The 14,009-nt window shown below is 46.5% G+C and overlaps 1 protein-coding gene across 2 annotated transcripts in view; it reads left to right on the forward strand.

Annotated features, from left to right (window-relative positions):
* The first annotated feature begins 213 nt into the window (after window positions 1-213).
* Window positions 214-14,009, forward strand: part of LOC144770970 (uncharacterized) — a 79,628-nt gene continuing 65,832 nt past the window's right edge. The window contains exons 1-3 of one of the 2 annotated variants that reach the window (XM_078655835.1): window positions 214-355; window positions 1,291-1,389; window positions 3,787-3,876. The gene's annotated coding sequence lies outside the window, so the exon portion shown is untranslated. The remainder of the gene's footprint in view (window positions 356-1,290; window positions 1,390-3,786; window positions 3,877-14,009) is intronic. The other variant, XM_078655836.1, reaches the window with a different exon arrangement.

The following is a 14,009-nucleotide window of genomic DNA, read 5'->3' on the forward strand; positions in this document are numbered from 1 at the left end:
TGAGCATGCGCAGTATTTTGATTAGACAGCGTTGTGTTCACGGTGCTCTCCAGTGATTAGTATCTTATCCTCTGAGCATGCGCAGTACATCTCGGAAGCCGCGCTGTCTTGTCTCCACCCCTCAGTTCGCGGTGTCTCGCACTCACGCATGAGCAGTATGTTTTAATGCAGCGCCATCTTGGCTCCCTCTGTAGAGAGTAGTCTTTCGCCTCTGCGCAGGCGCAGTACGTTTCTCAAGCAGCGTGACGTGGCTTTGCCTCCTGAGGTCGTGAGGCTCCCAGTGGATCCCTGCAGTGACCCTCAGCCCCGGTGTGATCCCCGGAGGGATCCAGTGTCGCTCCCCCAGCAGGAGGCGGTGAGGCCCCATCCTCGTCGCCACTGTCATATATGAAAAGATCTCCAGGCCTGTCTCTACTGGTTCCGAGTTCAGACTGCGGACCAACTTTGGTGCACGTTTTACCAGGAGCCTGATCAATCAATATTGATCGATTGATTGATTGACAAGGAGCCTGAAGGGATCTGGTTGATTGCAGTAACTCCTCTTGTATCCCAGGGTCCAACATTGATTCAATTTATGAATTAGATGTTATCTGACTCTTTAAACCTTCATTGTCATTCTGTTGCTGTTTTAAATTCTAGGTATTGGCAACATTTAATCGATGATCTGAATACCACCTTCTAATATATACCTGCTCTCTCATATTTAAGCTTTTAGTCTGTACCGAGCAGTGAGCCATATTTAGATCATAGCTGCTACTTCTAATATGGGAAGTATCCTCTGATATTCCTAGTATGTATAGCCAGGATACACCTAGCCTTCTAGCAAACTTTACAACTGGTTGGGGCGGAGAAGCTAAAAAATGTATTGAAATGTTCATGTGATTTAAGATAAAATGCATTTACTTTCATGTGCAAGATACATCATTGATTTAGACCAATGTTAATGAGTATGGCATAGACACCAGGAAGAAAAGACTTCGGGTTTGCAGAAGGACAGAAAATATTAAAATGAAATTTTGTGGACCATATCTCTCATGGAAAGCAAATAGAATATGAGTAAAACGTGTCTGTGGGGAGATAGCATAATAGTCCGATATTGACCCTTGACCTTAGATGAGTCTTCTTTCCTTTGACGAGGCCATCTTCGATAAGGAATGTATATATTGTAGGTGGACTTTATGTATTTAATCCTTTCTATCTTAGTTATTTTTTTGGTTTTATATTTAATGATATAATCGGTATAGCTCATTTTTTTACATCTCTGCTTTTTTTAAATAATGTGTTTTTCAGAAATAAACATTGAAACTGAACAGAGTCCTGACCTATTTTGGGGGCAGCACCGGATGACAAATGTTGAAAGCGGCAATGAGAGTGGATTTTTATTGAAAGGTAAGTCAAGCCTTAATTTTCTATATTAATGAATAAATGAATGATGCACATTTGTAGTGCACACGGCTACTCAGCAAGAGTGTCCCGACGCTGCTAATCTCCATCTAACAGAGCAAAGGCCACCCCTAACCATGGAATAACCAAGTTTTCAGACTGCATCCCCATTGACTTGTACAAGTCGTGTCCAGAACTTTGAGGTGCGGTGATAGCAATGGTTTTAAGGGCTTGCGGTTACTTAGGCTTTACTCCCACCTGGACAGTATCAACTGTAGTGCCCATCTTTAAAAAAGGAGATCGAAATGACCCTGCCTGCTATAGGCCTATCTCTCTTATGGACTCAATAACTAAGATAGCAGGGCAAGTTATATTAGAGAGGCTTCAACTCTGGGTCGAAGAAAAGGACATCATCTCCGAATGCCAGTCCGGTTTCCGTAAAGGGCTGGGCACTGTAGAACAGAGTCTAAATTTAAGTCTTTTGGTGGGTAAATACCTACAGGCCAAACGTGGGAATTTATTTCTGTGTTTTGTAGACTTAAGTTCGGCGTTCGATTGTGTTGATCATGACAAGCTATGGGGGATACTAGAACGTCTGGGGATAGAACCTACAATATTTTCCTTCCAGAAAGAATCTTACAGGGGAGCGCAGGCACATGCGCGATGTGGAATAAATGGCGAGTTTAGCACGGCCTTCCCGGTTAGGAAGGGGGTGCGTCAGGGTTGCGTTGTTAGCCCCCCTTCTATTTACATTGTATATCAATAGCCTAGTGGAAACCCTAGTTAAGGAATGTGTGGATTTGCCACTTGTAGGGACTAGGTTCATTGGGGCTTTATTGTATGCTGATGATGCAGTGCTTATGTCCCGCACCCCCCTTGGCCTACAAAAACTCGTATTGAGCTTTGTCTCCTATATGACGAATTTTAATCTCTGTAAATATTAAAAAAACATATACCATGCGATTTTGTAAACCTAGTGTTAAGAGTAGAGATGTTTTTATTGACAATTGTAAACTTGATTGTACTGATCAATTCTCTTATCTAGGGATCGTTTTTGAGCGTAGGGCACATTGGCCTAAAGCTATCGATACTAGACGGCTCCTATTTTGTAAAGCCATAGGTGCCTTATTAAACTTTGCTAAAAAATTGGGAGGGCGCCCGATCCAAGAACTGATTGCAATTTACAAAACAAAATGTATGCCCATTGCTATATATATGGGGCTGGTCTCTGGGCTTATGAAAGTATTGTGCCACTGCAACTGGAGGAAAACAGGTTCCTGAGATATTTGTTAGCAGCACCCAAATGTACAGCAACGTATATTTGTCACAGTGAACTGGGCTTGCCTTATTTGACTGACCTTGTGAAAATGGAACCTATTCTGCTATGGCACAAAATCTGAACCTGCACCTCCTCAGGCCTAAACAGGGACGTGATAAATGACTGTTGCTCTCTTCATGGTGTTGCTCGTATTCCATGGATTACATATGTAAACGTTTTTCTAACAAATATTGGGCGCCCTGAGTTTTTTAATAAGCCAGAGTCTCTGTCAACAGTTTCTAGGAAAGAGTTGAGATCCATCTGCATGGAATATCTGGCAGATAGTACGCTTACAGCTAACATTGGTAAACCTACAGTAAGATCCCACCAGTTATTGCTGAGCATGTCTGGGCTACAAGCTTATTTAAAAGATATAGATGGATATTATGATAGGACGTTGCTTTTATACCTATGCCTTGACCTTGTGAACATATGGGTTACCTTTCCTAGTACAAATGACTGGTCACGTCACCTTTGTGCATGCCCCTGCGACCATATTTCCTCTCGGTCGACTATTCATGCTGTATTGTTTTGCAAGTATTACAGTGTAATAAGGAAAAGGTGGATCCTTCCTATTTTAAGACAGTTTGACCTCAGACAACGTCGACCTGCTTTTATTAAACTACAACTGTTTTTTTGTTGTTGTTTTTTTTGCAGAGTTTTATATAGCGCGAACTAGACCCAAACCGAATTAGGTATCAGAGCGCTTTACATATTTTCCAGTTACGTTACCTGAGGACACACTTTCATTTTAGGCACGGGGAGATTAAGTGATTTGCCCAGAATCACAGGAGGTTTTGGCATCGTTACCGAGACTCGAACCCAGATTCCCAGGTCCGAGGCCGGGCGCCCTAGCCGTTAGGCCACCTCCTCTCCCGTTGGCAGATAGATCACAGACAAAATGCGAAATTTCTGAAATGAATGGTCAAAACTAGGAAAACAATGGTGTTTTTTAAATATTTTGTATTTATTAAAATTTTATTTTGTTACATTTTAAGCTGTCATTTATGTGCTTTTATGGTTAATTGATTTTATACCGAATAATGTGTATTCTGAATCTGAATCTGAAATAATGTGTTTTTCAGAAATAGACATTGAAACTGAACCGAGTCCTGACCTATATTGGGGCAGCACCGGATGACAATTGTTGAACGAGAGTGGATTTTTGTTGAAAGGTAAGTCAACCCTTAATTTTCTATATTAAGGAATGAATGAATGATGCACATTTGTAGTGCACACGGCTACTCAGCAAGAGTGTCCCGACGCTGCTAATCTCTGTCTAACAGACCAAACAGCCACCCCGAACCATGGAAAAACCAAGTTTTCAGAAGTATCTTCAAAACCACCAGGTCAATCGTAGATCTGAGAGTAGCCGGCAGTCGGTTCCAAGCTTGAGCTCCCAGGAGTCTGAAGGCTCTTCTTCCTCCTGGCTGGGCTAGGCATATTCTGGGGACGCAGGACGGGCCCAGGGAGGATGACCGCCGAGTTCTGGTTGGCAAGTAGTGGCTAATTCTTTTCCTGAGATATCCAGCACACACCTCCTTGAAGGGCTGTGAAGAACAGTACCAGGGCCTTGAATTTTATCCTTTTACTCATGGGGAGCCTGCGCAATGACTTCAGGGGCAGGGACATGTGAGTCCTGAGTTTGAGCATCAGAACCAGTCTGGCCGCAGCATTTTGAACCACCTGAAGGCGCTGGAGGAGATGTTCTGGAAGGCTTAAGTACTAAATATTGGCATAGTCCAGTCTGGAAGTAACAAGTGCCTGGACCACGGTTTTCCTGGTGTCCAGTGAGAGAAGTGGTAGAAACCCAATCCCAATCGACTTCACCCAGCCTACCCCAATCTACCCCACTCCAATCCATGCTACTCAAGTCTACCTCAGTCTACCATATTCAAATCTACCCCAGTCTACCCCAATCTACCCCACTTCAATCTACCCCACCCAGTTTAATCCAGTCCACCCCATCTTACTCACGCCAATCTACATCAATCTACCCTGCTCCCATCCATCCTAATCTACAACATACCAATTTACACAACCCAAAGCTATCCCACTTTAATTTACCCCAATATACCTCACTCCAATACACCCCAATCTACCCCGCCCAATCTACCCCACTTCAATCTACCCCACCCAATCTACCCCACTTCAGTCTCCCATCTACCCCACTACACTCTACCCCACTCTAATCGACCCCACTCCAATGTACTCACAATTGTCTCACTCCAATCTATCCCACTCCATTATTCTCCACTCCAAGCTACCCGATTCAATCTACCCCACTCAAATCTTCCCAACTCCAAATTGCTCCAATCTACACCACCCCAATCTACCATAGCCCAGTGCACTTCAATCTGCCAAACCTCAACCTACCCCACTCCAATCTACCACAGTCGGTCTACCCCCAATCCAACCCACCCTGATCTGCCTGACCCAATCTACTCTACCCCAATCTATCTCACGCTAGTCTCCCGCACCCAATCTACCCTAAACTACCTGGCTCCAATCCACCCACCCCAATCTACCCCACTCCTAACGATCTACTCCATCCAATCTTACCCACCCAATCGACTGCTCTCTTCAATCTACCCCATTACCCCACTCCAATCTATCCCACTCCATTATTCTCCACTCCAAGCTACCCGATCCAATCTACCCCACTCAAATCTTCCCAACTCCAAATTGACCCAATCTACCATACCCCAGTGCACCTCAATCTGCCAACCTCAACCTACCCCACTCCAATCTACCACAGTCGGTCTACCCCCAATCCAACCCACCCTGATCTGCCTGACCCAATCTACTCTACCCCAATCTATCTCACGCCAGTCTCCCGCTCCCAATCTACCCTAAACTACCTGGCTCCAATCCACCCACCCCAATCTACCCCAGCCCAATCTGCCCCACACCTGTCACCATGTACACCACTCCAATCTACCCCACCCAATCTAACCCACTCCAGTGTATCCCACCTATCCCACTCAAATCAACCCCAACTACCCTACTCCACTGTACTCCAAAAAAATGTACCCTACTTAAATTTACCCCAATATGCCTCACTCCAATCTACTCCACTCCAATGTACCTCACGTACCCAAGTTCAATCTATCCCAGGGCAATCTACTCCAATCTACCTCACTCCAATGTTCCCCATTTCAGTGCACACCTCTCATATTTACCCCACTCCAGTCTACCCTAGTCTACCCCACACAGTCTGTCCCACCCAGCCTAATCCTATCTACCCCACCCAACATATCCCAATCTACTCCATCCAATCTTACCCACCCAATCGACTGCTCGCTTCAATCTACCCCATTACCGTACTCCAATTTACCCCAATCTACCCCACTCTAATCTAATCCACTCCATTTTAATCTCCTTGCCCCACTACAATCTACCTCAGCCTTCCTCACTTCAATTGACCCCACCCCAATCTATCCCACCTAATCTACCCCACCCAGCATACCTCTAGGTTATGTTAGGCAATTTGTAAAGCGCATGGCTGTCCCAGCAAAGGGACGTCCCATCTCTAAATATCAGAGAGCGAGGAGAATGAGATGCTTAAAGCTACTGAAACAACCAAGTCTTTACTGCCTTTCTGAACGCCAGAAGGTTGGGAACACTCCTGATCGCGAGAGGCATCGAGCTCCATAAAATAGGGGCTAAATCTTGGTACCCCACTTTGCTCCAGTCTGTCAGGAAATCGATTGCCAGCATTCTGAACTACTCACCCAGACAGAGGAGACTAAATTATTCCCAGTAGCCTCGCTGAATGTTCCAGCGTTTGTATTCTAGGCTGTTACTCCAACGACTACTGAAAAGACTCTCTTGCACGGAACTCTCTACCCCTCCAGATGGAAGCTGCCATGTGGGCCAGAGTCTGTGCTCTAGTCTTCCAGCATATCTCTCGGGCTTGCTGTTTTCCTCCGGCGCGTATGCCCACAAACTGCGCACTTAAACTGAACTTTTGACCGAGAGAACGGCGTTCCAGAGTCGCGCTTGCCTGAGGAGATTTTGTCTTCGTTTTTGGGCTCCACCTCTTTTTGGCACGCGGTGTGCACGCCGAGGGTAATCCTCCCTTATTTAGAGACTAGTGACTTGTAGTGTTTTAGAGCCTCTTTCCAGTTTTACAGCGGACTCCTGAGATTGAACTTCTTCTCTCACGTCTTCCTGCGAAAAGGATAATAAGAGTTAGTTTCTGTAGAGTTTTCTAAGTCTCTTCAGCCTACCGCTTTCGTCCTTGTATTTGGAAATCCCATAATCTTGAATTCATGAACAAAAGAAACTCAGTGACCTCAGTATTATTCCTTCCATATTAAGAAAACTGGTTCAATACAACAAGAATTTTAACTCCAGCCTTCTTCACAGAGAACGGCTAACCTTCTGTAAAAATTCAGGTGCACAGAGCGACTGGGTAAATGAGTGGTGAACATTCTAATGATCTATAGAGTTGTTTCGTAACAGTAATAAGTAATTATTTATTTGTATGCAGGTTGCTTGCGGTACAACCAAACCTACACAAACATTTCACCATTCCACTCAAGATTCATGAGGGAGGTGCAGGCAGGACTCCTGAAGTCAAAGGCAGTCTCTTTTCCCCTTTCCCCCCCTTTGTGGGTTCTTGGCTGGCGCATATCTTTTGTTGACTGTGTGGGCATACGCAGAGGGGATTTGGTAACCAACATCTGGTTCCGTGGAATCCTTTGGCACTAGGAGGTAGTCTTAACACAATCTATCGGACTCCAATCTACTCCACTCCAGCTACTCTAATCTGCTCCAATCTACCCTGTTCTACCCCACTGCAATCTATCCCACCCACATCTACCCCAACCCAATCTGCCCCAACCCAGTATACCCAAATCTTCCCCAATCTATCCCATCCGATTTGCCTCAATATGCCCCATTTTAAAGCATTGCAACATACCCCACTCATATGTACCCCAATCTTCCCAAGCCCAATCTACCCAACCCAATTGACTCCAATCCACCCCACACAATCTACCCCACTCCACTCTAGACCTCCCAATCTACCCCACTCCAGTTTGTCCCATATACCCGCTCCAATCTACCCCACTATAATCTTCATTCTACCCCACTTCAGTCTAACCCAATCTATACCACTCAAAAATACCCCAATCCGCGCAACTCACCTGTACCCAAATCTATCCTACTCTAATCTAACCTACTCCACTCTACCCCCCACTCCAAGTACTCCAGTCTACGCAATCCACCCCACTGCAATCTACCTTAAACTAACCCCCTCCAATCTACCCCAAGCACCCCCAATCTACCCCATCCCAATATGCCCAACCAAACGTACTCCAATCTACCCCACTCCAGTCTACTCAACTCAAATCTACCCCACTTCAATCCACCAAAGTATACATCACTTCAATATATCCCAATCAACCGCACTCCAATCTACCCAACTCTATTCGATCCCACTTCAATCTGCCTCTCTGCAATCTACCTCAACCTATCCCACTCAAATCTACCCCAATTTAACCCAGTCTACCCCACTCCAATCTACCCCACCCAGCCTACCCTGATCTCGCAATCTCCAGTCAACCTCACTCTAATCCACTCGACTCCAATTAGCAGGGGTGTGGATTTAATAATATATCTATTTGTCCATGGGCAGGTTGCTTCATAAATCTACTTGTCCCTTTTGTGCCATTTAATGCAGCGACACATTATGGCAGCAGTCTCACTATGTAAGAGCTCTTATATAGCCTGATTATGCCAGGGTTCATACTATGCAAAACCAACAGTTGATGGACAGAATGCAGAACAATGTCATACATTCACCCCAGTACAGAGATCTGGGCCTAAATCCATCGTTTTTTTGCACTCCACACCACCCCAGTTCAGACATGGCCATATGCAAATCAGCCTTGACCCTGTGCCTCATGGGAACAGTCCAGCCCGAACTTCCAAGCCATGTCTTTCCTGGACCGGAATCAAGCATCCCAGGACCGGTTTTTGGCTATCAGCCGTCTTCAGCCAGGATAGCTTGACTCCAGTGGTGTGACAAGCATGGGTCTCACATCTGAGCATACCCATCCCACTCGGGGTGACAAATGCAAAACCAACAGTTGATGGACAGAATGCAGAACAATGTCATACATTCACCCCAGTACAGAGATCTGGGCCTAAATCCATCATTTTTTTGCACTCCACACCACCCCAGTTCAGACATGGCCATATGTAAATCAGCCTTGACCCTGTGCCTCATGGGAACAGTCCAGCCCGAACTGCCAAGCCATGTCTTTCCTGGTCCGGAATCAAGCATCCTAGGACCGGTTTCTGGCTATAAGCCATCTTCAGCCAGGATAGCTTGACTCCAGTGGTGTGGAAAGCATGGGACTCATGTCTGAGCATACCCATCCCACTCGGGGTGACAAATGCAAAACCAACAGTTGATGGACAGAATGCAGAACAATGTCATACATTCACCCCAGTACAGAGATCTGGGCCTAAATCCATCATTTCTTTGCACTCCACACCACCCCAGTTCAGACATGGCCATATGCAAATCAGCCTTGACCCTGTGCCTCATGGGAACAGTCCAATTTCTAATGTACTGTTTTTATTTCCCCTTTTTCTTATCCTTGTTTTTTGTTGGTTATTTGTTGGCAAATTGAATAATGTGTTATTGGTATGCGGATTTAGCTCAGCCATTCAGACTAGGCAAAGGATCAATAGTCCTGAAGATGAACTCTAAATAAGTTGTAGTTCGAAACGTCGTCGACAGCATACACAAATCTCACTAATGCATTGAGATTTTGGATGTGCATATGTGTAGTTTATGATTAGTCTGTGTATAATTTATGCCAATCAGACTACCCTTTTGTTTTGCGTACAATTTATGTTGTATGTTTTTTCTTGTGGAGTGTGTTTAGTCGGGCACCGGCTGGTGTCCCACTTACAATTTTAAAAGATTTTGATACAATCAACTATTTAATCAAATAAAACGGTCCGGCTGGACGGTAATATAGAACTATCTAGTCTATATTCATTGAACCATTTTGTTTATTTAGGGACCACTGTCTCTGTTAAAAAGTACTACCCATAGGTCCCTGGAGATTGCACCTTGGGTTCCCTTGTTTTGTAAAATATCATGGGAACAGTCCAGCCCGAACTGCATAGCCATGTCTTTCCTGGACCGGAATCAAGCATCCTAGGACCGGTTTCTGGCTATCAGCCGTCTTCAGCCAGGATAGATTGATTCCAGTGGTGTGGAAAGCATGGGACTCACGTCTGAGCATACCCATCCCACTCGGGGTGACAAATGCAAAACCAACAGTTGATGGACAGAATGCAGAACAATGTCATACATTCACCCCAGTACAGAAATCTGGGCCTAAATCCATCGTTTTTTGCACTCCACACTACCCCATTCAGACATGGCCATATGCAAATCAGCCTTGACCCTGTGCCTCATGGGAACAGTCCAGCCCGAACTGCTAAGCCATGTCTTTCCTGGACCGGAATGAAGCACCCTAGGACCTGTTTCTGGCTATCAGCCGTCTTCAGCCAGGATAGCTTGACTCCAGTGGTGTGGAAAGCATGGGACTCACGTCTGAGCATACCCATCCCACTCGGGGTGACAAATGCAAAACCAACAGTTGATGGACAGAATGCAGAACAATGTCATACATTCACCCCAGTACAGAGATCTGGGCCTAAATCTTTCGTTTTTTTGCACTCCACACCCCCTCAGTTCAGACATGGCCATATGCAAATCAGCTTTGACCCTGTGCCTCATGGGAACAGTCCAGCCGGAACTGCCAAGCCATGTCTTTCCTGGACCGGAATCAAGCATCCTAGGACCGGTTTCTGGCTATCAGCCGTCTTCAGCCAGGATAGCTTGACTCCAGTGGTGTGGAAAGCATGGGACTCACGACTGAGCATACCCATCCCACTCGGGGTGACAAATGCAAAACCAACAGTTGATGGACAGAATGCAGAACAATGTCATACATTCACCCCAGTACAGAGATCTGGGCCTAAATCCATTGTTTTTTTGGACTCCACACCACCCCAGTTCAGACATGGCTATATGCAAATCAGCCTTGACCCTGTGCCTCATGGGAACAGTCCAGCCCGAACTGCCAAGCCATGTCTTTCCTGGACTGGAATCAAGCATCCTAGGACCGGTTTCTGGCTATCAGCTGTCTTCAGCCAGGATAGCTTGACTCCAGTGGTGTGGAAAGCATGGTACTCACGTCTGAGCATACCCATCGCACTCGGGGTGACAAATGCAAAGCCAACAATTGATGGACAAAACAATGTCATACATTCACCACAGTACAGAGATCTGGGCCTAAATCCATCTTTTTTGTGCACTCCACACCACCCCAGTTCAGACATGGCCATATGCAAATCAGCTTTGACCCTGTCCCTCATGGGAACAGTCCAGACCGAACTGCCAAGCCATGTCTTTTCTGGACCGGAATCAAGCATCCTAGGACCGGTTTCTGGCTATCAGCCATCTTCAGCCAGGATAGCTTGACTCCAATGGTGTGGAAAGCATGGGACTCACGTCTGAGCATACCCATCCCACTCGGGGTGACAAATGCAAAACCAACAGTTGATGGACAGAATGCAGAACAATGTCATACATTCACCCCAGTACAGAGATCTGGGCCTAAATCCATCATTTTTTTGCACTCCACACCACCCCAGTTCAGACATGGCCATATGCAAATCAGCCTTGACCCTGTGCCTCATGGGAACAGTCCAGCCCGAACTACCAAGCCATGTCTTTCCTGGACCGGAATCAAGCATCCTAGGACCGGTTTCTGGCTATCAGCCGTCTTCAGCCAGGATAGCTTGACTCCAGTGGTGTGGAAAGCATGGGACTCACGTCTGAGCATACCCATCCCACTCGGGGTGACAAATGCAAAATCAACAGTTGATGGACAGAATGCAGAACAATGTCATACATTCACCCCAGTACAGAGATCTGGGCCTAAATCCATTGTTTTTTTGGACTCCACACCATCCCAGTTCAGACATGGCCATATGCAAATCAGCCTTGACCCTGTGCCTCATGGGAATAGTCCAGCCCGAACTGCCAAGCCATGTCCTTCCTGGACCAGAATCAAGCATCCTAGGACCGGTTTCTGGCTATCAGCCGTCTTCAGCCAGGATAGCTTGAGTCCAGTGGTGTGGAAAGCATGATACTCACGTCTGAGCATACCCATCGCACTCGGGGTGACAAATGCAAAACCAACAATTGATGGACAAAACAATGTCATACATTCACCCCAGTACAGAGATCTGGGCCTAAATCCATCTTTTTTGTGCACTCCACACCACCCCAGTTCAGACATGGCCATATGCAAATCAGCTTTGACCCTGTCCCTCATGGGAACAGTCCAGACCGAACTGCCAAGCCATGTCTTTTCTGGACCGGAATCAAGCATCCTAGGACCGGTTTTTGGCTATCAGCCGTCTTCAGCCAGTATAGCTTGACTCCAGTGGTGTGGAAAGCATGGGACTCGCGTCTGAGCATACCCATCCCACTCGGGGTGAGAAATGCAAAACCAACAGTTGATGGACAGAATGCAGAACAATGTCATACATTCATCCCAGTACAGAGATCCATCGTTTTTTGGACTCCACACCACCCCAGTTCAGACATGGCCATATGCAAATCAGCCTTGACCCTGTGCATCATGGGAACAGTCCAGTCCGAACTGGCAAGCTATGTCTTTCCTGGACCGTAATCAAGCATCCTAGGACCGGTTTCTGGCTATCAGCCGTCTTCAGCCAGGATAGCTTGACTCCAGTGGTGTGGAAAGCATGGGTCCTCACATCTGAGCATACCCATCCCACTCGGGGTGACAAATGCAAAACCAACAATTGATGGACAGAACAATGTCATACATTCACCCCAGTACAGAGATCTGGGCCTAAATTCATCGTTTTTTTGCACTCCACACCACCCCAGTTCAGACATGGCCATTTGCAAATCAGCCTTGACCCTGTCCCTCATGGGAACAGTCCAGACCGAACTGCCAAGCCATGTCTTTTCTGGACCGGAATCAAGCATCCTAGGACCGGTTTCTGGCTATCAGCCGTCTTCAGCCAGGATAGCTTGACTCCAGTGGTGTGGAAAGCACGGGACTCGCGTCTGAGCATACCCATCCCACTCGGGGTGACAAATGCAAAACCAACAGTTGATGGACAGAATGCAGAAAAATGTCATACATTCACCCCAGTAGAGAGATCTGGGCCTAAATCCATCGTTTTTGTGCACTCCACACCACCCCAGTTCAGACATGGCCATATGCAAATCAGCCTTGACCCTGTGCCTCATGGGAACAGTCCAGCCCGAACTGCCAAGCCATGTCTTTCCTGGACCGGAATCAAGCATCCTAGGACTGGTTTCTTGCCATCAGCTGTCTTCAGCCAGGATAGCTTGACTCCAGTGGTGTGGAAAGCAAGGGACTCACGTCTGAGCATACCCATCCCACTCGAGGTGACCAATGCAAAACCAACAGTTGATGGACAGAATGCAGAACAATGTCATACATTCACCCCAGTACAGAGATCTGGGCCTAAATCCATTGTTGTTTTGCACTCCACACCACCCCAGTTCAGACATGGCCATATGCAAATCAGCCTTGACCCTGTGCCTCATGGGAACAGTCCAGCCCGCACTGCCAAGCCATGTCTTTCCTGGACCGGAATCAAGCATCCTAGGACTTTGCCACTGGATTCAAGCAAGCAGGGGTGAAGACGGCTGAAATGCCAGAAACCGGTCTTCGGGCTGTGAAGAACAGTACCAGGGCCTTGAATTTTATCCTTTTACTCATGGGGAGCCTGCGCAATGACTTCAGGGGCAGGGACATGTGAGTCCTGAGTTTGAGCATCAGAACCAGTCTGGCCGCAGCATTTTGAACCACCTGAAGGCGCTGGAGGAGATGTTCTGGAAGGCTTAAGTACTAAATATTGGCATAGTCCAGTCTGGAAGTAACAAGTGCCTGGACCACGGTTTTCCTGGTGTCCAGTGAGAGAAGTGGTAGAAACTCAATCCCAATCGACTTCACCCAGCCTACCCCAATCTACCCCACTCCAATCCATGCTACTCAAGTCTACCTCAGTCTACCATATTCAAATCTACCCCAGTCTACCCCAATCTACCCCACTTCAATCTACCCCACCCAGTTTAATCCAGTCCACCCCATCTTACTCACGCCAATCTACATCAATCTACCCTGCTCCCATCCATCCTAATCTACAACATACCAATTTGCACAACCCAAAGCTATCCCACTTTAATTTACCCCAATAT

Source organism: Lissotriton helveticus, chromosome 7 (genome assembly GCF_964261635.1).
Source record: "Lissotriton helveticus chromosome 7, aLisHel1.1, whole genome shotgun sequence".
NCBI lineage: Eukaryota > Metazoa > Chordata > Amphibia > Caudata > Salamandridae > Lissotriton > Lissotriton helveticus.